Here is a 25,625-nt window from a genome sequence, read left to right on the forward strand (position 1 = left end):
ATAAAATGTCTAAATGCACTGATAAAATGTCCAACCTTTGCTGGGGTTGATTTACAAGGATGTGCTGAAAAGTAGTGCATCTGAATTTGTTATTCTGTTTGCAGTTTTGGTTGAGGTATTAAATGTCTTGCACATTACCTGTCAACTTCCATACTTCACTGATGCAAGCTGCAACCCTCTGTGACTAGAGGGCAGAACTGAAGCATGTAACATGGTGGTGTGTAACATAACTATGTCAGTGCATCAGAAACAGCAAGCTGAAATTGAGTTTGTAGCTGCAGAAGAGTTCATCTACACATGAAGCACTATCTCCTTCAGTGTGACAATGCCAGGCCAAAAAGGAGAGCTGTGGCACCTGCAACAGTTGGATGCCTTGCATTCACTGTCATCCTCCATGCAGTCCCAACTTGGCCCCATCTGATTGTCATTTGTTTCCAAACGTTAAAGAACACCTTGGAGGACTTCACTTTGATAGGGATGAAGCAGTGCAAGCAGAGGTGAGGTTTTGGCTCCATCAATGAGGTCAAACTTTCTACAGTGAGGGTATCAACAAACTGGTCTCTCATTGAGTGAAATGTGTTTGTTGCCAGGATGACTACATTGAAAACTAAAAATGTAGACATGATGAATAAAGATATAGAATGTTAATGAAGTTTGTTTTATTTAAAATGCTTTAAGATTTTTCACATAAAAAACTCTGTGGCATTACTTTCCAGCACACCCTCGTATTGCTAATAATAAAAATTTCAGATCATATCGTCCAACTTCTGGTGTTTTTAATAGAAATTGTCTAAATACTTCACCTAAACACATAGATGGAAGACATCTTTTGAAATGTAGTGCATGGAATAAATCAACTCCTTACAAAGTTCTTTTCTTGTCCTCTATTAATAGTTGTAAAAACAAGTAAATTCTTGTGCTGCATTAGTTTCTTTATTATTGCACTGAAATTTTCATATTAAAAATTCACAACTGCATTTTTTATTATTGTGATTTTTTTTCCTTTAATAAGTTCTAGATGAAAACTGACTTGTTCCAAGAACTTCTCATAGATATTTTGCACAGCACATACTGTCAATGGCAGATTCAATGAATTGCTGTAGACATTTTCAAATTTTATGAGAGCTCTTTTCCAATAATGTACAGAAAAAAATCAAGAGCATGTTATGATCTTTATGTAGTTCCAAATTTTCTCAACAACAAATACTTCAATGGGGTTCCATTATTCCGTTGCAGCAGAAAAATATTGAGCAGAAAGAATCATCACAAGGTACAGTGCTCCAATCTACAATTATGGACATGAGTTACTGTTATTTGTGGCAGTGGAGTCACTAAACATAGCATAAGCTAATTTGCCCTTTATTTTTATTTATTTATTTATTTTTTTTAAACTGTGTTTCAGAGATGGATCACAGGGTTTTACAGTTCACAATGTCTAGCATGTGATTAAATGTGTGAAAATTCAGTGCTGTAAATAACTGTTGTATAGGGAAAGTAACTTCACTTCCATCTTACTTGAAGACAAGATCCTTATCATGTACTTTGACTGATCAATGTCAGTATATAAGTTATTTAAAAAGTGAACCATGACAAAATTGTCAATGTAGACAAAACTGTAATTGAAAAATGATTCTTATTTTCCTTGCTTTTTTGTTCCCAGGTACAATGAAAGAAATAAAAACAAAGGCTAGTTGAAATGGTACTTTGAAACATATTCAGAATTATTTACTTCTGTGTTTACCATGAACAAGTTACAAAGGAAATTGTCATCACTGATTCGTCGCACAGGAAACAACTAATATTTCCACAATGTTACGGTTTGTCGTATTTAGAAAATGTGTTTTGCCTGAATGGAAACTTATTGGAAGATTTTTGACTTTCCTCACTCTTGCAAATGCAATGCAAAATTTTAGCAAAATCCCTTTGAAACTTCACTGGCTAATGTGGATATTTCACTCAAAGTTATTTATCAGAGTTACAATGGTGCAGCTGTCACAAGTAGTATCGTTCAGAAAACGAGACTCTTCTAAAATAGTATTACAGACTTGTTCATTATTTTTGAAGTTATGGCCATAATCATAACATGGACATTGGAATTTTTTCACTGATATCAGTCAGATATTTAGCTGATGCCCTTGCCCCAGTTCTGCTGAGTGAACTATAATGCTATGTGATAGAACTGAAAACTCCATTATGTGCCCAACACAAAATGCAATCTCAAATCAAGAATAACACAAACTAAATGCAAAAATAGTCACCTACAGAATACACAGAGAAAATCCTACTTTCATCTCAACAAACTATTATGATTACAATTATAAGAAGATGCCATCTAGTATTAAAACTACCATTACTTTAACTTTGGTTGTCTGTACTTTATCATATTACGCTACACACTGATATTCTGTACGGCTCATTACAGACTAGTTGATTCAATGACTGTACAGGAAGACTTAAAATTTTAAAAGTACTGTACAAAATATCTGAGATACCATCATTGTCACAATTTCCACATACAGACAGAGGCCACATTCAGTCAAGAGGTATACACAGAAACATGACATTCTAAAAATGGAAGCTATGAAAAAGGGTATCACAGTTCTCACTCAGGTTGATTATTGCTTTCACTTTACAAACCAACTAAATACCGCCCTGTATTCATTAGTGAAAGGCTCCCATACATATTGCTACAGAGGTCTCATGAAATGTATTCTTCTTGGAATGTGGTTAGATCAAAATAGAGCTTTAAATACTCCGTATGAGTAAACAGTTTAGAACTCTCATGGTTGCTGTTGTAAAAGTGCAATTCCTAGTCAAAAATAATTTTCAAGAGCCTTTTAGTGAAAGTGTGTCTTTCTATATCTTAAAGGCAATATAATTTTTTTCTGAGGTCTGAGGCGTACAGTGTTCTCCATTGAAAAAAACTTCTTATAGTGCATTGTTATCTACTATGGATGAGTCAGTGACAAACTATCTCCACTTAAGGAGAGTGGGATGGATTGTTTCGTACAAGGATTCAGCATAACGGTGTGTCTATAAAGTATTTTCATCATTATTAATGTCTTGCCATTTTACATCAGCTGTGTATAGCCCAACAGTCCATCTGACAGTGAACCAAAACTGTATTTGACCCATTTGTTTTTCTAATACACATTATTATAATTCGCCACACAGTGTACCAGGTAACTCCAGCTTCATTCAGTTTGAAAATGATACTAGTTTCACAGATTTAGCATCAGAACTGAAAAATAAAGCAAACAATGTATTGGAGGGAAACTGTTCACAATTAAATTATTAATCCATGTTCATGGAATTTCAGTATGAGGTAAAGCAAAGACCAGGCTTTAGCTGATCAATGGGTCACCTAATGACCTATACTGGACTACAGCTCAACTTCAATAGGTTCTCATCAGGTTTGACTGACATAAAATCTGCAGCATGGCAGAAATACTTAAAAGCTTCAAGTCACAGATACTGAAAATTACTCAAACGAAACCTACTTGTGATATTCCTAGAAAGAATCTAGGACTATTATTCAGCCCTGTAAACATCATTCCCCCAATGGTGGCCAAGTTATACACTAACAAGAAATTCCAGGTGTAGTAATTATTACCATATTCAGTCTGAGTGGAAAACAAACTTTAACCTATGATATTATAGTGTCCACAGCAATGTAGTGATTTGCATGTGTTCTAATACATGTCCTCAACTTTATAGTGGTTTTCATTGTCACTGTAGACCACAAGGCCTGCAGACCAGTATTTCACTAAATCTGTTTATAACAAAAGCATCATTTATCTCTGTTGGCCACAAGAGATGTGAAATATCTGCTTCATACAGTATACTGTCTTGCAAACAAATGCACATTTTAAGAAGTTCAGTTTAAATTTTAGACCAAGTACATATCGACACTGACAGGGAAAACTGTAAGATATTATAGGAGATCATAACATTTCAAATTATTGCTGTCAGATAATAGAGCTAAAGACAGGCTCAGTGAAACCCACAAAACTGCAGGCCTACATAAGGGTTTTCTCAGATCATAAAATATGTACTTTTTCGAGATATTGGCAAATCAATCCTGGAATGTAATGTATACGGAAAGCAATGTAAATGCTAAGTCCTATAAATTTTGCACATTATTTAAATTAATTTTTGAGGTGACCCTTCCTAAAGAAGACATTTTCACTGCTGCAGGTAGGAAAACAGGATAACTGCAGATTTTTGAAAGTTCTCACAGACATTTAAATTTCTCTGTTCCTTGTAAAAGCATTGCACTAACCCACAGTTCCTTGAACACCATCACAGGTACATAAAAAATATAGAGGGTTCTGCATGTAGTAAAAAAAACCATTCAATGACAAATTAATGTATAATTCAGAAAATAAAATCAAAGTAGTGTGGGAGGTTATAAAACAAGAAGCTAGAAAGAGCAGACACAGGGGTAACAACTCAAAAATGGGGATAGAATAACAGGAAGTCCTAAGAAATTAGCAACTTTTGTAAATGACTGTTTCTCTGGTATTGTAAAGAAGCTGCAGAAAAGTCTTTCTAAAACACATGTAGCACCCACAAATTCTTACCCAACATGATGTTTCCCACAACAGAGCTTGAAGTTAAGAATATAGCACAACAATTTAAAAAATAAAAAGTCAGAAGGCACAGGTGAGGTTCCTGTCTCTGTTTTGAAGGCGTGCATATAAGACCAATTAACAGACATAATAAATGAATATTTTAGTTCAGGTGTTTTTTCCAGAATAAATAAAGCATGTACAAGTGCTGCCCTTGCTAAAGAATGGTAGTGTGGAAACAATTGGAAACTAAAGGCTTCTTTCACTGCTGTCTTCATTCTCAAAGTCAATTGAAGCACTCATGAAAGATGGACTGATGAGTTACATGAGTAAAAAGAAACTCCTTAATGAAGCACAGTTTAGTTTCAGAAGTGGAAGAAGTACAATATCAGCCATTGCAGAATTCATGGAGATGGTACTTGAAGCCCTCGATAGGATGATTATGTTAAAAGCATTTTCTTAGACTTGTCCAAGGCTTTTGACACTGTTGCCCATAAAATACTATTGAGTGAGCTATAAGCACCAGGTTTAAGAGTGACAGCAAATGAGTGGTTTTAGTCTTACTTGGAAAAGAGGATGCAAAAGCTGGAGACTGTTCACACAGCTGCTGATGTTAAATTTTTTGTAAAGCAATTTTCGGACAAGATAAACATATATTTTCCTCAGGTAGTGTACAGGGTCCAATTCTATTCATAATATATATCAATGACTTTCCTGACAATGTAACACATGGGAAAAAAGTCCTTTTTGCCAATGACAGCAACATCATAGTCACTGATAAAACATCAGAACTGGTTTAGAGAAATAGAATGAAACACTAAATTGGGCAGTATTTAATAAATTAGTGCTGAACAAAAAGAAAATGAATAGTATGCATTGCAGCATAAAGAAAGGAACCAACTGTGCCACTTTAAGCACAGATGACATATCTATAGATTGCGTAGCAAAAACACAAAGTTTTTAGGGATGAACATTAACTGTCAGCTAACATGGCATTTACATACAAAGATACTGGCAAAGAGAATGTCATCAGCATATTATGCTTTTAAGGTGTTAGTATCAGTTTGTAATAGCCACTGTCATGGAATATTATGCCTAAATATACTCAGTTCTTGGCTATGGAATTCTTTTCTGGGGACTGATGTCACAAAACATGCACACAGTTTTTCAATTGCAGAAAAGGGCTATAAGAATAATAACTGGAAGTAGCATTCAGGCTCATTGTATGGAGCTACTTAAAAAATTAGGCATCCTTACTGCACCAAGTGAGGACCAATCTGTGGTGATTATCAGGGAAAATATTACTAAATTCTGCACTAATAGTTCTATCCATAATAATGGAACAAGAGCTAGTTTGGAGTTACATTTACCCAGGAAAAACAAAAAAACTCAAAACAGTGTACCAGGGTACAAAATTGTATAACAAATTGTCAAAAGAAGTGAAAAAAGATTACTAAAACACATTTGTATAAAAAGGCAGCTAAAACGTCCTCCACAAGAAATGGATATTATATATATTATAATTCAAGATCATGTAGAAACTCGGAGTAGTGGATAGTAATGAATGGTGATACTACCTTGTCACATTTCAATACAGGATTATGGGTTACTACTCTCACAAGGATCAGGTGCGGAGATGCATAAAGCATAACAGTAATGTCTGGTGGCTTAATTTTTCATGTGGACAGTTGAATGTAGAATTTGGAATTGAGGCAAGTGGCACAGCAGCACCTTTTCAGTCCAAGAGTCAATGGTGTGTGTCTTCGTGCAAGAGGCACTGAAGAGTGTAACTATGTTTTACATTACAAGTGATCAGAATCAGTCCAGTAGTCATCAGTAGAGGTCCTCAGTGGGTGGGCAGTGAAGAAGGAAACTATGTTTTATTTAGCTGTCTACCAGGAATACCAGGAACAATCTGTGTGTAAATGAAGGAACATTGTAAAATAGTGAATTACTAAATGAGGCACTGCAGCTGTTAGGATGCTGAACTCTTATTCCGACCTATCCTCTTAAAGCATTTTATGTATGCTGGGTGTTAAACTTCGCTTGGGGTATTGCTGTATTACCTTGACAAATTCTGTATCTTTGCGAGATGATCCTTGGATGAATAAAGATAAATAAATAAATAAATAAATAAATAATTTGCAGACCGATATCATCAACAATGTGCAGGCGAGATATCACTAAGGGAATTACATCACATGAAATAACTGATTATCTGCTGTTCCTTCAAGTATGTACCCTAGGTATAAACCACATGATGTAAAAAATTAACACACTGGTCTCTTCCTCAATGAGCCACAGCCAACTCTCTCTCTGTGTGTGTGTGTGTGTGTGTGTGTGTGTGTGTGTGTGTGTGTGTGTGTGTGTGTGATGTTTTCTCTTTGTACCATTATTTTATTTGGTAAATGTCTCAAACTGTGTAATAGTAAAGTGGAATTGTCTATACTGCAGGAACTGTGCCTGTTATGTGACAACTATACCCAATTTCCAAAACATTTAGGAAGGATTAGTCCATCAGATTCCAGGATAAGAGGGATCCACCTGTTGGCAACAGTTACCTACCCTTCCTTTTCAAACTTCTCCCAACCTATTTCACTTTCCTCAGGGGCCAGAGACAGCAGTTACATGTCTGCAAATGATGCTTGTGTGAATGTGTGTGTGTGCGAAAGCTTAACACATAGCAAGCAGTCTTCTTGTTGTGCCTGTGTGACTCAGCGTCTCCTCTGTATGGTGAGTAGTGATCTATTCTTTTTACAATATTGTCATCCTTAACACATTGGAGCTTAATGGGTTGGCAATCCAGTTAATACCTGGATCCTGAGGAAATTTGCTACAATTTACAATTTTTGAGGACATGAGGTGTGACAAGATAGGCTGTTCAGTTGCGATAATGCTGCATCCCGGTTTGCGCACAGGTTAACACACCTGCCTAGTAAACAGGAGATCCCGGGTACAAATCCTGCTCTGCTATACATTTTCACTCGTTGCCATTGATTCCGTGTCATGTACCGATGTAGCTGACAGCAATGATACTCTTGCTTTCCCTTCTTCCCCTGCCCCCTTCAATTTACACATTAAATTACCGAGTATGTAGGATAAACTTTGAGACAATATTTTAATTTGCGCTTTCTATCAGGCAGTGTTACAGTGTACTATACCTGGTTAATAAATTAGTCAACAAGAATGCCAACTTATGCATGAATTAATGCTCATTGGACAGTTCTCTCTCCAGATACAGTGCAAGTACCAAGGGCTAATCCCTCTTGCCCTCACTCATTCATAGCATATTTTGAGGCAAAAAATGCTTGTGCCCATAAAGTCAGAAGTGCTTTTGACAAAATGGCAGTTCAGAGGAAAGACTCACCTATCTGAACTAGTTACAATTAGAGTTAAGAATCATAGTCTATTTAAATTCTTAAAGACTAATGATGACAGTTGGCAATCTATATGTCTAGCTTCACATGTGTCATCAGTAAATACGATATAATGTGCAACAAAACACTAGTTTCCTGTAACTATTAAAATGTCAATTTTACCATCAAATAATCAGAAACTAGAAAACATTAAAATGGGAGTGATGTGCAAGAAAGGGCTGTGTGTAACAGTGGATAAAGAAATTGATTAAGATGAATAATAAGATACAGTATCTAAGCCTAGCTTCATAGCAAGTGACAACTGAGGTAAAGAATAGTAAAGAACACATCAGTATGATATTGAAGTAAGGGGGGGGGGTATAAATATGTTTAATGGCTTCACATCCTTTTCATCACCTTTAGGACGCTAACTTGTCCCCACAACTGACTGGTGTATTTTTACAAACTATAGCTAGGCCTATTGGTTTTATTGCGTGGCATCATATAAAATCAAATTCAAAGAATATAGAATTACACCGAAGAGCCAAAGAAACTGGTACACTTGCCAAATATTGTGTAGGGCCCCTGCAAACAAGCAGAAGTGCCGCAGCACGACATGGCAGGGACTCTACTAATGTCTGAAGTAGTGTTGGAGGGAACTGACACCACGAATCCTCCAGGGCTGTCTATAAATCCATAAGAGTATGAGGCAGTGGAGATCTCTTCTGAACAGCATATCTCAAGGCATCACAGATATGCTCAACAATATTCATGTCTGGAGAGTTTGGTGGCCAGCAGAAGTGTTTAAACTCAGAGGAGTGTTCCTGGAGCTACTATGTAGCAATTCTGAGTGTGTGGTGTGTCACATTGTCCTGCTGGAATTGCCCATGTCTGTCGGAATGCACAATGGACATGAATGGATGCACATGATCAGTGAGGATGCTTACATACATGTCACCTGCCAGACTCATATCTAGATGTATCACGGGCCCCATATCACTCCACCTGCTCATACTCCACACCATTATTAAGCCTCCACCAGCTTAAACAGTCCCCTGCCAACATGCAGGGTCCATGGATTGATGACGTCTCCACACCCGTATAAGTCCATCCATTCAACACAATTTGAAACAAGACTCGTCCAACTAGGCAAGGTGATTCCAATCATCAACAGTCCAATGTCAGTGTTGACAGGCCCAGGCAAGGCGTAAAGCTGTGTGTTTTGCAGTCATCAAGGGTACAAGAGTGGGCCTTCAGCTCATATCAATGTTTCATTGAATGGTTTGCAGCCTTACACTTGATGGCCCAACATTGAAATCTGCAGCAATTTGCGGAAGGGTTGCACTTCTGTCATGTTGAATGATTCTCTTCAATCATCGTGTGTCCCATTCTTGCAGGATCTTTTTTGGTCACAGCGATGTCAGAGATCTGACGTTTTATAGATTCCTGATATTCACAGTACACTTGTGAAATGGTCATATGGGAAAATCTCCACTTCATCTCTACCTCTGAGATGCTATGTCCCATCGCTGGTGCACCGACTACACCACCACGTGAAAACTCTCTTAAATGTTGATAACCTCCCACTGTAGCAGCAGTAATGGATCTAACAACTGTGTCAGAGGCTTGTCTTATATTTGTGTTGGCAACCGCAGCACCGTATTCTACCTGTTTACATATCTCTGTATTTGAATACGCATGCCTATACCAGTTTCTTTGGCGCTTCAGTGTATGACCATACCTTTTATGCATATATTTGCAATTTTCATGTATACCAAATGGTACACAAGAGAAGTTTAAAGGACATATTTACACAAAATTCTCTCTCTTTATATTTGTGGTAGGGGGGGCATGCCAAGTAATATCACTATGTGGGGAAAGATTGGCTAGGACATCAACCAACTCAATCAGGAACAAACAACATAATTAATGTAGCACTCCAAGTGCACAATTAAATTACACACAAATGGTAAACAGTGAATTACACAGTTACAGCACAAGAGTAAAAGGTGACTATCACATCAATTGTACCAAACTACAACTTGCCAGTAAAGACCTTACTAGAGCAGGGTGCTTATTATACAACAGAAAGCCATGCAGTTTAAAAAATTATAGACACACTACCAGCTTTCAAAACAAAAAAGGAGAGTACATAAAAAGAGCATGTTCGTACAGTGTTTCATAATATTTTAAGATCAGAGTCCAGTCCAAAAGAATTAGAAAAATTTTGTAGTACTAAAGCAATATCTTGAGAACTGTGCTTCATACACTGTCAATCAAAAGTGAGGAGGAGGAGAGTAGTGTTTAACGTCCCGTCGACAACGAGGTCATTAGAGACGGAGCGCAAGCTCGGGTGAGGGAAGGATGTGGAAGGAAATCGGCCGTGCCCTTTCAAAGGAACCATCCCGGCATTTGCCTGAAGTGATTTTAGGGAAATCACGGAAAACCTAAATCAGGATGGCCGGAGACGGGATTGAACCGTCGTCCTCCCGAATGAGAGTCCAGTGTGCTAGCGTCAATCAAAAGTAAACTATGTCTCATTCATTGCACCAGAAACTTAAATTGATTGCCTATATGTTGTAAATTAATTTAATATTAAAGACTTTCCTTTGCCTATATTTTCATTAATTATTTTACTTGTATGTATAAGTCTATTGTTGAACAATAACACATGGTGAAAACTGTAATTTACACTACAGCTGAAATTTTAAATTTCTACTGACGTATCCAGTGTTGTTCTAAACAGCAGTCAAGGGACGGATGGATGGATGGATGGATAGATAAACGATCCTGCATTTCTAGTTTCCTTTATTACTGTTGTTTCTATGGCATGAAGTCATGTTCATCATTGTTAGATATGTTGTACAACTTTTTCAGAACAGATACATTCTACTGAGTTTGGTAATTAAGTGTCAACTGCGCCATTGGAAAGGAGAAACAGAGTAAAATAAATTTTAGTGTTTTATGGTATTACAGAACTCGCGACTAACGACATTTCCGTGAGTGTAAAAAACAAAATAAGGAAGATAATTAACTTCTTGCAAGTATGTGGAACAAAGCATGAATGAGTTAATTTATGTCTAAATGTAATTTCATGGGCATGAACACATTAACATTTTGATCATCTCACTTACATTAGATACGACAATGATATATACAGTTTCACAGTGATAGTACTCGCACTTTTTTCAACTCACTTCATAGTTATATAAAAAATTGCTAACAGGAATTTTTCAGTAATAACAACGGAGCTATTTTGAAGCAAAATGTTAGCCACGAGATGCTCAAACATACAATTAATTAGTCCCATTAAAAAGATCAGTAGCAATTACCTCGTGGTAATGGTGGCCATTACAAAATGCGCACGCACACACACACACACACACACACACACACACACACACACACACACACACACACACACACACACACACACACGAAATATTATTTACATGCATTCGTACAAAACATCTCATTCAATTAAAGAACTCTTTGTCTTACTCACATTTGTCATTTTATGAAAATATTCAACAATGTTCACCCCGAGCCTGATTTTCAAATACATTATTACACAAACAGCCCTAAAAAAATTATAGATTTAAATTTTCTCACCTACGTAATTCTTCAGCTGCGACGAATCTCTTGTCTAACTTCAACTACTTATTGCATTATTTCAAGCATATTAAATGCTATCAAGGCCGCTCACTAACTCAAATGTCGCCTGCGTTTGACACTATCTTTGCCGTGTCTGCTTACGACGAAAGACAGCAGTGAAGATCGGAAGACAGAGACCAACTGCGTCGAAATCAGCAAAGAACAAATACCCAAGGTAGTAGAATAATGCCTAGTTTTGAGGAGAGTTTTAGATTCTGTTACAAGATGAAATACATAATTACCTTATCGAAATCGAGAAAGGATTCACAATATTTTTTTAATATTTATGCACCCTCTTTAGGACCTCTAAATTATTTGTCAAATTTGTTATTTAAATACTTCTGGACTATTCAGTCAAGTTCTAAATTTAAAAAAATTCTCTTTAGCCGCACTAAATTATTAGTCAACTATCATATTCATTGTTCCAATATCTCTGGACTATTCAATCAAGTTCTGTAATGGTTTGATCTCTCTACCTATTTATGCAATGTGGAGAAGATGGCAGGTATGAATTTTGAAAAACAGAGGAGATTAAAAAATAATAATAATAATTAAAAAAAACAAAAAAGATGGGTAGATAAGATTCAGGAAATGAAATGTTATGGTGATACATTTAAATCCAGGAAGATAAATTTAACAAGTCCCAAGTAGTGAACATGAAATATAAACTGAATTATTATTAAGTCTCACTTTCTGTCACATTGTATTATGTGGCTACAAGGCACTGGAATCGAAGGCTCCAAGACAATAAACCCAAAACGCTATACACAGACATCACGGAAACACAATCCCTGTGTTCATACTCACTGACACTTCAAAAATATTTTTTAAATAAAGAGCTACATATTTAAGTAATGATCCCAAAGAAGTGTACCGCACATTTACCGTTTGGGTTAACTTGTCGCCAATAGAATAAAAATGGGAAAAATTCTAAGGGTTTAGAAATCCCATACTGTTGCAACTGAGGTCAGGTCACACACACGATGTCAGATCACCTGCAGCAGAGGTCAAGATCATCCACAGCAGAGGCCAGGTCACTTACAGAAGAGGCCGGGACATCTCCAGCAGCAGACCTTACATTGGCACCAGAGGACCCAGCATCACTAGCAGGGGAACTCTCATCTGCATTGGAGGACACTTCACAGGCAGCAGAGCACAGTTCATAGGCAGTGGGAGATCCTTCGCAGCTGCCTACTCCAGCAGCTAGAGATTAGAAACCAGCAACAGTAGGAGGAGACCTTCCACTGGCAGCAATTGATCCACCCTCACCAGTAGCTGCTGCAGAGGACAGTCAAAGTGCAGAAGACCCATAGTACTGAAGGATTTTTCGCACCCTACTTCAAAACAGCATCAGCAGCTATTTGACAGCTAAGTGTGAGTGCAGCTGTAGAACACTCTACCCTAGAGCTTTCCATATTTTAAGCTACAATATCCAGAGTTTGAGAAATAAACCCTTTGAACCTGAAGCTGCAGTTAACAATGTCAATATTAATGGTGTCAGGAAGTTGTTTCTGACAGTATTTGTATGGAGTGTAGCCATGCATGGAAGTGAAACGTGGACGATAAATAGTTCAGACAAGAAGAGAATAGAAGCTTTCAAAATGTGGTGCTACAGAAAAATGCTGAAGATTAGATGGGTAGATCACATAACTAATGAGGAGGTATTGAATAGAATTGGGGACAAGAGGAGTTTGTGACACAACTTGACAAGAAGAAGGGACCAGTTGGTAGGACATGTTCTGAGGCATCAGGGGATCACAAATTTACCACTGGAGGGCAGCGTGGAGGGTAAAAATCGTAGAGGGAGACCAAGACGTGAATACACTAAGCAGATTCAGAAGGATGTAGGTTGCAGTAAGTACTGGGAGATGAAGAAGCTTGCACATTATAGAGTGGCATGGAGAGTTGCATCAAACCACTCTCAGGACTGAAGACCACAACAACGTATCATGGAGCACTGGACAGGGATTCTGAAATAGGTATTATTAACATTAATCGTTATAATTTGGCTAGTCAGATTTTCAGGAATGATGCCAAACATGACAGAGTTTCTACTTTTCTTGAATCTACTGTGGAATAGAAAATGAGGTTTGAAGAAGAAGCATTGACTATTGGAAAGCATTTTGAAGTTGCTGCTGTTCAATTGCATGGGGAGCTGATTAACCTGATAATTATTGTAGTATACAGAGCACATAGTGGGTACATAGACTCCTTCATTAACAAAGTGGAGTCTGACAGACATCGTGTTCACTGAAAAATCCACTATAATTGTCTGTAGGAATTTTAATATATACCTTGTGAATGATTCTACATCAAGAGAGCTGCTTTTCAATGTATTGCAGAGCATCAACATGTTTCCTCTTACAAATAGCTCCACAAGAATAACAAGTGGAAAGAAAGGTCTTACAGACAACACATTTTCAAATATGGACACAACAGGGATAAAAATAATTAATATTTTATTATTACTAGGTCTGTGTCATTTACCAGTCGTGACTGGACAGACTGCGTCATATGTAAGACTTGCTTACAATTTTAAACAACATACAGAAAATTATTCACAATATGGGCAGATATAACATACTACGACAATATTATTTTGTCCATACACTTTGGTCAATATTGAAAAATTCACCAATAGAATATAATGGGTGTTCTTTCAAGTCTTGTTCAATTGTCCTTTTGAACAGTCCTATCGGCAGAGACTGCATTTCTCGGTCCAGTGTACTGAACATTTTTAGGGCTACAACTGGAAAACTTGCAGCATGACGAGTTTAGTCGGGTGACGTACTTGTATGATCACTGTCTCTCGTCGTACAGTGCACTAGCATAGTTCCACCTACCTCAGTACGGCATCCGATCACTAGCCTGTTTCTCTGCATACGTAGATACTGTCCAGACGATGTTAAAAGCAGCGTTTAAGAAAAACACCGCCAATACTTACATTTGCAAAGTCCATGTAAACTCTGGTAGCAAGCTATCCTGTAATCCCTTATAACAAATTTCGGGTGGAGGGTGATTATCTCTCTAGAAAATTGTCAAAATTCAGCAAACGAGTTCTTTTATTTTTTTAGGTTCAAAATAAACACTTGCCATCAGCCTGTATTTAGTTAACAAACAATATCACTGTCCTCAGCTCACAGTTCAGAAAACTCAGTACACACGCAAGGCAGCCAGACATGCACTTAAGTCCGACCCAATTTATTACGCAATTTAGAGTCATTACTCTGCTACAAATACGAGTTTCACATTCGGTCCTTTTCAGTGGATTTTTAATAAGGAAGCTGCACACCAACTATTCCATAAACGGGTATGAAACATGCCACGAAAGTTCACACGCGTTTATCTATCCAACAGATCGCTTCACAAAGATCAGATTTTCACAATCTGTCCATAAATGCAACTGCTTCCACAGCAATACCATCCGGAGGCGAGAAACCAGTACTCATAATGTAGACGGACACGTCCACCATGACCTGCACGTACGATAGCTAGCCAGCGACTCCTGTTCAGTCTGCTTCTCTCCCAGTAAAACTACTTAGCAGTGCGCAGGAACTACTTAACTCCGATTGGTTGATGAAAATGACCAGCCAATCAGAACTATCCTTCGAGATTATTCTCTCGCCAAAACTGTCCTACGCCAATCACTATTCCCAGTTGCATTTACATCATTTCAATATGCAAATATTAATATAATGTTTAACAAAACCAAACTGAAAGAAAACTAAACTCGTAATAAGTTTAGAAACATTACTCTGCAAACGGCTATTCTGGCTGCCTCCTTACAAAAGCAAGTACACTTAAACATACGTCATCAGCAATGTGGGTAAAACACAACTTCCCCACAACACAGTTACATAATGGTGTAACATGAGATAATATTGAATTTTTTCATATGTCACACATACACACACTCATTCTTATTTTCTCACACAACAACACATTAAATAAATACTGATCTTTCCTGAATTTTATATTACAAAAAATGCCAAATAGTTAACATTTTTATTTATGAAACTCTAAACAAATTGACCTAACATGCTCTAAGCTTCAGTAATGATTCCACATGATACTAAAAGACAAACTGTTACGAACCCTGACTGACTTTAATCTTACCAGTGTCAGTTTGGGGTGTTTTAGGTAATTTTCTCCAACTCTCAATCTTCTTTTTAATAAGGTCAATATATTGACTTTAAACTAAATTGAATAATGTTTAATATAGTTTATTTAGATTCTTAGGGGCTTGAATATTCTGTTGCTTGAATTGAAACAGGTACCGCTTCCCACGGCTAGGCTAGTGACAGGTGCAAGTGAGTCACTAAGATACCAGTGGCTGTATATTGCCACCGCCAACAACTACAAAGCTACAAGCCCGCACTTCAAAGTAGCTTACTGCAATAAAATGCTATTGCGTATTGACTCACGGTGTTACGCACCCTCTTAAGAACCTAAAATTTCTCCCGAGTACATTTTACGGTTTTTACTAAACACTTGCTAGTTATGAAAGATTTCAAAAGCTACACCGACACTGTCAAATCTAAACAGTTCTTACTAAAATCTATTTTGAACTGAAGTCTTTCACAAATAAACAAAATAGCTAAGATTACATTATAACATTATATACTGTTACATCAAATAGTCAATGGCTAGGGCTTGATGGCACACAGTAAATTCTTATAGAAAAAAATTTTCAATTCTTTTCTCCCACAATCCAATGCTACAACATTTTCTCTCAATTTAAATTTACAAAACTTTTACATTTTGCACATATGAGTAATATTCAACCAGAAACAATAATTATAGTGTGCAAAAACTTTACTGAAATATAATTCAGGCACTACGAATGGTGTCCTTTCCTAAACCTTATACAGTGATGTGGGGGTCATCTCTAAACTTAAAACTGTTCTGACAACAAATTGGGGATTTCGATGACTTTCGCAGACGAAACAAATGGGTATGGATGACAAACACTAACACCTGGATCATATAAAGGCTCGTCACTGGGATACAGCGTCCAGCTTTGTCTCAACATCGGGTTCTCTCTCGGTACCATATCTGGTTCAGTCATCTTTTTTGTATCTGCAATATACAGTAGGTGTAAGCGTACATCCTTAGTATTTACAATCTACCATAACACACACATTTATTCCTAATAAATAATATTTATCAAAGCTTCACTCTCAGATTCAAAAGTAAAAATTTCTTCAAAGAACTTTTTCAACTATTTCTTTTCCAATTTCTTTTTTCAAACTTTACTGTAGGCACAACTTCATCTTAGTCTTTTCTGTAAAAAGTGAATTAACTGTCTTTCAACACTTTAATAGTACCCAAAACTGGCACTACTACTGAAATCTTTTTTTCAAAATCGGTTTTAATCATTAAGCAAGTTACTGTTACAAATATTGCTGATTCAAAAATTTACTCTTTCTTTCTTAACTTTCTTTCAGAAAAATTTGCTGCTGAACTTTATGCAAATAAGCTATTACACACCAAGAAAAAAAATTACATCATCATTAAATATATTGAAAATAAATTTCTGCCACCATCTGCAGCTCTGAAAATATCATTATACATTACATAAATAAATACAAAATTACTGAACACTGAAAATAACTCAGGCCACTTTCTGCACTTCCTCCCATATACATTATATGCTGTAAATAAGGAAGAGAAGGGGGAGTCTAACATATTAGTCTTCAGTACACCTAACTCGACTTTCTTTGCTTCAGAAAACTAATCTGATTTTATAGTTACAATGAGCTGATGTGAGTTCGACAACCTGTGATCTATTTTGCATATATGACAAACTACTTCTTTTCTATCCCTTTTATCCCCATTGCTTCCAGCTTATCTGAAAGAATTTCAGTACTGCCAGTATCGAAAGATTTAGAAAGATCTAAGTTAACTCCTACAACACTATTGTCGTTATCTAGGTTTCTAGCTGTTTTATCTATGTAAACACTTACCACTCTTTCTGTACGTTTGCCTGTTCGGAAACTATGGTGGTGATTATTATTCAGAAGACTGATCGATTCAGTTACTTTAGAGAATGACAAGAGGAGTGAAATGGATCGATAACATTCAACTTTATGCCTGCTAACACTCGTGAATAAAGGTATCACTTTCAATGTTTTAATCTACTGGGGAACATTCATTCACTGAACAATAAATTAACAACTGTAAACAAAGGGCTTTGCAATTTGTGAAGCAGTAGGAATTATTACACTGGTACATCACTCATACCTGCTGACATTTCACATCTCAGGCTTCTAATCACTTTTACTACTTCATGCTCACTAGTTGGAACTAATGTCATGCTGCATACGGATGTACAATATCTACGTTTGCTCTGATTTGCGAAATTTAAGTTATGTGGGAAGCGTTTATAAAGCACCGGTTACCGGTCAACGGAAGTGTCCAATCCCACCCGTCTGCTTTGACCCGTGACGTACGGATTGTGGTATGTGTGACGTCATCACGGCGCTGAGTTTATAAGTTGGTTGCGTTTGCAGTACTTGCGTCTAGGGGACGCCAGGGAATTGGGTGTGCTGATTGGTGGAGCCTCATGACGTCATCAGGGAGACTGAACGTGTGTAGCAGTGACGCCTGGTGACAAGATGTATAATGAGCTCTATTGACATTAGCGACGTCGCTCACCTGTTGTTTAAAAATTACATGTAGATTTCACACAGCTGTCATTTTGGAACGTCAAATAAATCCAGATTATTCACTGGAGCTTAACTTATGGGAATTAAATGTAAAAACCTGGTTCGAATGCGAATAATCGATAATGCGGTGACAGAGTAACTCGGTTGCAGCTGTGGCAAATGCGGAAAATCGGACCAAATATATGTAAAAGTTACATACATATTCCTTGCATTTTCTGCAGTTTATGTATGATATTGTTCATAATATATATCAAAATATTCTTTGAATGCTTATTCATTAACTATATTTTCCGATTTTACCTTGTTCTTTTAGGTTTTATTGCGAGAAGTTCGATAAATATGGTACCTTCAAATATCAACTAACGAAATTATCACCCTTCAACTAACCTAGGCCTCAGACAACATTATAGAGAAGTCCGTAGAATAGATTTCCAGGGGGGTGTCCCAATATTGTGCTCCTGGCAAAGTATGTGTTATGCTTCAATTTTGGTCGTTGTTATGTAAACAAGAAACTATATGTCAGTATTATGCTCGAACTGCGTCTTCCTACACCTTGTCTAGTTTTTCAGAATCCGGGTTATGTTCATATGGCATTGTGATAAACAATGCTGAATGAGGAATTAGATTAATTTTCTTTCTGACGTGCATACTTCCATGCATTGCTTAATTATACTAATTAATTTGAAATTGTGTGAAAATATTGTGTTATATTCATATATACTGCCTCATGTGCAACATGTGGTCTGTTCTTGTATTAGAAAATAGCAAATAAATAAACTGATAATTACATAGCTAGTGTGTATATTGTTGTGATCATACAGTCTAATTTCAGCTGCTTCCGTAATTACAGAGACCCAACCGCTAGAAATATGGGCCAGATTCTCATCTGCTTAAAGGCTTTCTTGCATTTACTCACTAAACAGTTCTCAGAAACTGCTGATTCTCATTTTTTCATGCTTGAGATGATGATCTATCACTTTTACTCAATAATCTTACCCACGTGGATAAAAAGTTCTCTCATAAGATTCCACATTAAAACTGAATAGAATCCCATGCTTTTGATTACTGCCTCCATCACTATTGTCAGGGGCCAAGTCTGACTGTCATAAAATTAATGAGGTTCTCACTTATGCCCAGTGGACACAATGCAGTTGGCTAAATTACATAATGGAGAAAGCATATGCTAAAGCAACACCCTCTGCATCCGTAGGTCACATTTTTGCAAGCTGTCCAGCATAGCTTGCAATGCCATCACTTGTAGTAGATGGTGAACTATGTGAAGTTTTTCTCTGTAATTTTTCTTTCCGATGTGCATGCTTCCATGCATTGCTTAATTATACTAATTAATTTGAAATTGTGTCAAACTATTGTATTATATTCATATATACTGCCTCATGCGCAACACGTGGTCTGTTCTTGTATTAGAAGATAGCAAATAAATAAACTGATAATTACATAGCCAGTGTGTATATTGTTGTGATCATATAGTCTAATTTCAGCTACTTCCGTAATTACAGAGTCCCAACAGCTAGAAATATGGGCCAGATCCTCATCTGCTTAAAGGCTTTCTTGCATTTACTCACTAAACAGTTCTTGGAAACTGCTGATTTTCATTTTTGATGCTTGAGATGATGATCAACACAGCAATTAGCAGTAGTTTGTATAGGCTGTCCCACGTAACTGATACCATACTCACAAGGAATATTATAAATCCCTGGTACACTGAGCCTGAGAGTATGTTTGTCAGGTCACAACCTTTCCTTAATTTTCCTTGGTGACAGAAAGACTCATCTGATTCCTTGCCTGTTTACACTCTAACTTACCCATTGCACCACAGATTGGAAGCCATGCTGTGTCTTTGTCCTCATGACTTGGCTGATGATTTCTTCAACAGAATTGACGTAATTTCATATACAGAATGTTTGTTTGGAGGGAGGGGGGATTGTGAAAGTGCAGTGGGAAGATGAGGTATGGTCAAGGGTATAAGTAAAATAAATAGTGACTAAATGGTGGTAGCAGGGGGGTGGTTTTGAGTCATAATAAATACAAATCCAGAAGAGATTATGTCACAGCATTATGACAAGACTACGGACTACATGTCATAGGCACGATCCCAATTTATACAGTAGTGTTCTATCTGAATTAATAGCAAACTTACTTCCAACTGGGAATTTGCATAGATAGCCAATACATATATTACATGCCTAATACTGCAAAGAATTCAAACATTATAAACAATATCATGCTTTGCTGAATATGCAAACACACACAACAATTCAATAATAATCACGAGGATAAAAAACATTGTTTGTACTATATATATATCAAAACAAGTGTAGAAGGAAAAATGCCTTCAGCTGATACCAAAATCACAGAACAGACTAGTATCACAAAGACTATCATACTACACCTAATGACTGCCAATATCAATCATTATAAGATGATATCCAAATTTACCTATTAGTGTTGACATTGAAAGCCATCAAAACATAGAGGGTATTTTCTGGAATGTAGTTCCACAATCAAACAAAGATATTCCTCTCTTCTGCTCTTATTTTGTACACCTCCATGCCCCAACCCTCCTTCCACTGACCCTTTAATCCGTGTTCTGCTTACTTCTTTCCTTGATCATGAATGCTCACTTTATCATGTGCAGTCCACTCCCCCCATCCCAATGATCTGTCTCAATGTTGACCCTTTGCCTCAAGTTATGCAAATGTATTACCGACTGCCACTCACCCTATGGTCAGGGCAGACCCACCACATCAGATACACTAGAAGGTGCCTCAACAGCAGAGCCTATGGTGAAACAAATGATACCTGAGCTGTTCCAAGCAATACACCAGTTTCTCTGCCACCATTACACCTGAATGCAGCAGCCTGAAGACAGCTGACCATAGTTAAAAGCACCTTCAGCCAATCATGAACTGCAACCAGCTCCTATTGTGTCCAACACACACCCTATCCATCCTACCATTTCTAACTTAAGAATTAAAGTATGAAAACAAACAAAAAAAAGCTAAATATGTGACTCACTACTGTTTGACAGAATAACATTATATTGAATATATTGTGTGTTCTTATCTAAGTGCTGGAATAATTTAATAACCTGTTTATGCACTTTAAAGAAATTTCACCTTCAACTTATTATGTGTATGTGCAATACCTAATAGACTTACAGTAAGCCTCTATTGCCTATTTTAAGTTTATTAATACCAGAGATTGCTGGTTCTCATTTACATAAGCTGAGATTAGTTTGGAACCCTCTCACCACATCCCCCTTGCCCTTCCCTTCCCATCTTAATACTGTTCTTTTGTTCCAGTGTGATCTTTGCACTCAATTGTGATTATTAGTTTTCCTAAAGGAATAAAAATCATTTAGCATAATGTACTGTTTTTATGGTTTTTCAGTTGATTTTTGTAAATTATCTGTCAAAATATGACAAATGAACTCAGCACTTCTACAACCAAGTCAATTAGTGGTATGTTATAACAGCTAATTATGTGATGGCAGAATGCTGTGAGTTGAGAGCTCCGAAGTTATCTATCATAACACTTGGCATGATACTCTGAAGTAAAGTTTTTTTTCTCTGGTATGTTAACTTATTTGCCTATGAATCTAAGTACACTTAATGTGTCATACATATTTTGTGATGTTTCTGGACAGATATTCTGATGATGGGCAATGTGTGAAATGCATTACTAATTAGTCATCAAAAGTGGCTAAAACATATACTGTTTGCTTAACATTTTCTGGTGATTTACCCATAATTATTTAATCCTTGCACACTATTTCCTTTTGCATTTATTTTAAAAATAAAACTAACTTCCTATACAGATATAATGGTACAGTGTACATGGAAATTCAATCTTTATTTTTTGTGTCATGGTCCTGCTAGTGTTTCTCTTGTATTTATATTATTTTTAACTGAATTGTTAGAATTTTTTTCTGTTTTCAGTGTGTTCACTTAAATTATGAATAATTTAAAAGTACATAAAACATTAAACCATATAACCTGCCGAAATACTAATTGTAAGAAGCACTTCCAGAATTTCTGTAGAATGGGTTAACACCATTATTCCGATCACTTTACAGAAAACTATCGAAACAATCATTTTAACTCTTTCACTTTACAATTTATTACTGTATTTGGTAGGATGAATTTGTATAAGATACATTACTTCTTGAAAAGCTGCTGGCAACCAAAACTTTTTTTATTGAAAATGTATGTACAATATTATGCAAGTGTTTATTTAGGCAAATAGTAATATTTAAATAAACTGAAAGTTAGTTGTTTCTGTAGGCTGCAAGATTTTGAAATATTTTCCAATTAATTCACAAAATTTGGTTCCTTTATGCAATTTTCAAGTGCATCTTTACTTCAATGATACTTACTCTTTACTTTCACTTGCCTCTTTTTTTTCCATCACCTCAGTTAACTACGTTCATTTCTTTCTTTTACAAATGTGTGCCAAGTCATGTGGCGTAGCCTATCTAACCGATAACCAGTGTGGTGGGTTAATACGGATGCCAGGGAATTTTGTTTATGTTTATATTGAATGCTTGTAATTGTAGTGCTTTAGGTGTGCATACTTTGCACTCTGAACTGTAAAACCAAGTGGTTGTGTTCAGAGCAGGTAAGTTTGGGGCCAGACTGACCCCACCATACGGCTTGTGGGATTTCTCTAGCGAACTGTTTCCTGTTCCTATAGAGTGAAACAATGTTATATTCTCGTAAAGAAATGAAAATAAGTGATCAACTCGATGACTGGCTACAGTCTATCCTTGACTAAGTACAGCTACACACACTGATTAACCAGAACCTTTTGACCAACTACCTAATAGCTGGTATGTGTATCTTCGGCACGGATAACAGTGACGATGCGTTTTTGCACGGAATCAACAAAGCCTTGATAGGTCGCTGGAGGGAGTTGGCACCACATCTGTGCACACAAGTCCCCTAATTCTTGTAAATTTTGAGGAGTGAGCTCTGATGCCATGTTCAAGTTCAGTCACATGCCAGTCTGTGTGATGGGCAAAATCAAGTGTCTGTATGATCACCCTGTGTGAACAAGTTCTTAAATGCAAAATTTAGGACTTCTGTCTTCCTTTTGCCTTCTTCTACAGAAAGTAACCAGCTACAATGCTGAGCTGGGCCTTTATCCGGATTATACAGCAGCCATGACAATAATTCAGAGTTGGTGAAGAAGAAGATAATGAAAATGAGGTAGAAAATGAAGAGGTGTTGGAAGAGGTCATATTTTGATCTAGCACTTACCAGGCATTGGTCCTGCATAGGTCTCCAAAATTCTTGTTCTGAATGCAGCATCTGGTCATTCCATGTAGTGGGTAATATTTTTGGAGAAATTCCTAGAGCAATTAATTTTTTCTTCTTTTTGTGAATACATCAGAGGTGGGATATAGGACTGCAGCTGGCTTCAAATTCTTGTGAAAAACCTTGTACCAAACAGCTGTTTTACTTTTTATAAATCCTTTACTATATGCAACTAGTTTTGGCATCCCATTAATCTTAAGGCTATACATAAACCACCAGATAAATATATCACATAGTTGGTCTGCATTACGCAGGTGCCACCAGGTTTTTTTTACTAGATTCCACGGACTTCTTCAGACTGACGTGGACACTTCAGTCATAAGACAACTAGTTATATTTCTGCAATTATATGCATGGTATCCATTCTTCACCATGCATACAATTGTATCTATACATAGCCTAGCTTGGCATTGGAGAACTTTCTTCAGTTCAGATGCACTCATATACTCAGAGCCATTTGCAGGAATATCTCATGGATACAGCGAGTGAGATGGACTGCTGTAGTGAGGGTACTACTGCAGTAGTAGTGACATACGCAATTTTGGGTCAGATGGGAGACTTGCTGAGGTAATCCACATAGTCGTGATGGGCACTGTGTCTTGGTAGTGAAGTAGTCAGTGCAACTGCCTTGACAGCAGGAGTGACGGGTTCCAATCCCGATCCAGTAAAAATTTTCTTGTGTCACCATTGATATAGGTCAACACAGCAAGAAAGCATTTAATAAAATTATCATAATACTTTTATGTCAGAGACATCCACCTGGAACTGAAGGAAACATTCACAGAATCTAATAAAAAACTGCTGAGACCTGCACAATGCAGACCAACTACGTAGACATGTTTATCTGGTGGTTTGCATACAGCCTTAAGATGGGTGCCATTGGGTCACCAAAACTACATGCATGTAATAATGGATTGATCGTAGAAAAACAGCTGTTTGATACAAGGTTTTCCACAAGAACAAATGAAAAAATTCTGAAAAACCAGACTATTTCTCCAACAGAAAATACCTGATTGGTGATATGTGTCATGCAATTTAAGGCATCTTGAGATTATTATCCAATTCAGCTTTCTTGAAGTAAAAATGTATTTACAATGATGCCTACACAAGTTTATCTTGTTGTCCATCTTTTCTATAACCTTTGCAAGCTTTATAAAAAAAATTGTATGAAAAGTTTACTGTACATGTTTACTTATCCTATAACTACAGCTAATTGATGCATAACATAATGCTATTGTGATGGGTTTACTCATATGTTAATTCAACCAACGGGTTTGGTTCTTAAGGTGTCAAGAAAACATAATCCCATACATTATGCACATGTCAGAACCATTTCAATGTAAACATTTAAATTATGGTGAGGAGTATGTGATTTTCAACATGCTTCAAAAGTTTGATTTTAATTGTTTTAACCAAAGAAAACTAGTTTGAACTTCTCGCACAGCCCACTTTTGTATATTATCCCTTAAATGTCACGAAGTTGCCAGCAGCCATGGCAGACGGCTCTGCTGTGGCTGGTGTTGGCCTCATAGCACTTACCATGTTAAGTAATTACCAGACATTAACTGAATTTTGGGCAAAAACATTCCATTAAAGGAAAATTCCTCAGACAGACATTAGAATTTTGGCTGCACTTTTTAAACAAGACTTCTAGATGCATATACTTCATGCTCAAGGTCCCGAAAAGCTGTTAACACATCGACTGCAGTATTGTCACTAAAAGCCACACACCTGATGCCATATGCCTGGTGACAAAACATTCATCACCAAGCATGTCATAACCGACATGTTAAATATAGAAAATTAGACCAAGAAAGTTAGCAAAATAGATTCTCGGGAACTGTTTTAATATAAATAATAATAATAACTGGAACTGAATAAACAATGTTCAGCTTGTCCAAGCAAATTTTGCTTTTTGACTTCATTCAGATGTCAACTGGAAAACATTCATACTGTAGGATTCTGGTGAATACTCATACTTTACCTGTGAAAAATAGCAAAACCATTTGAAATGACTATGTACATAGTCCAATTAATGTT

The 25,625-nt window shown here is 36.8% G+C and overlaps 1 long non-coding RNA gene across 1 annotated transcript; it reads right to left on the reverse strand.

Annotated features, from left to right (window-relative positions):
- Nucleotides 1–14,625: 14,625 nt before the first annotated feature.
- Nucleotides 14,626–18,035, reverse strand: LOC126183734 (uncharacterized). The gene is made up of 2 exons (XR_007536798.1): nt 17,825–18,035; nt 14,626–16,660 (listed from the first exon to the last, which is right to left on the reverse strand). It is a non-coding gene; the product is annotated as an uncharacterized LOC126183734 (long non-coding RNA).
- Between the last annotated feature and the right edge of the window lie 7,590 nt (nt 18,036–25,625).

This window comes from Schistocerca cancellata, chromosome 4, assembly GCF_023864275.1.
Source record: "Schistocerca cancellata isolate TAMUIC-IGC-003103 chromosome 4, iqSchCanc2.1, whole genome shotgun sequence".
Taxonomy (NCBI): Eukaryota; Metazoa; Arthropoda; class Insecta; order Orthoptera; family Acrididae; genus Schistocerca; species Schistocerca cancellata.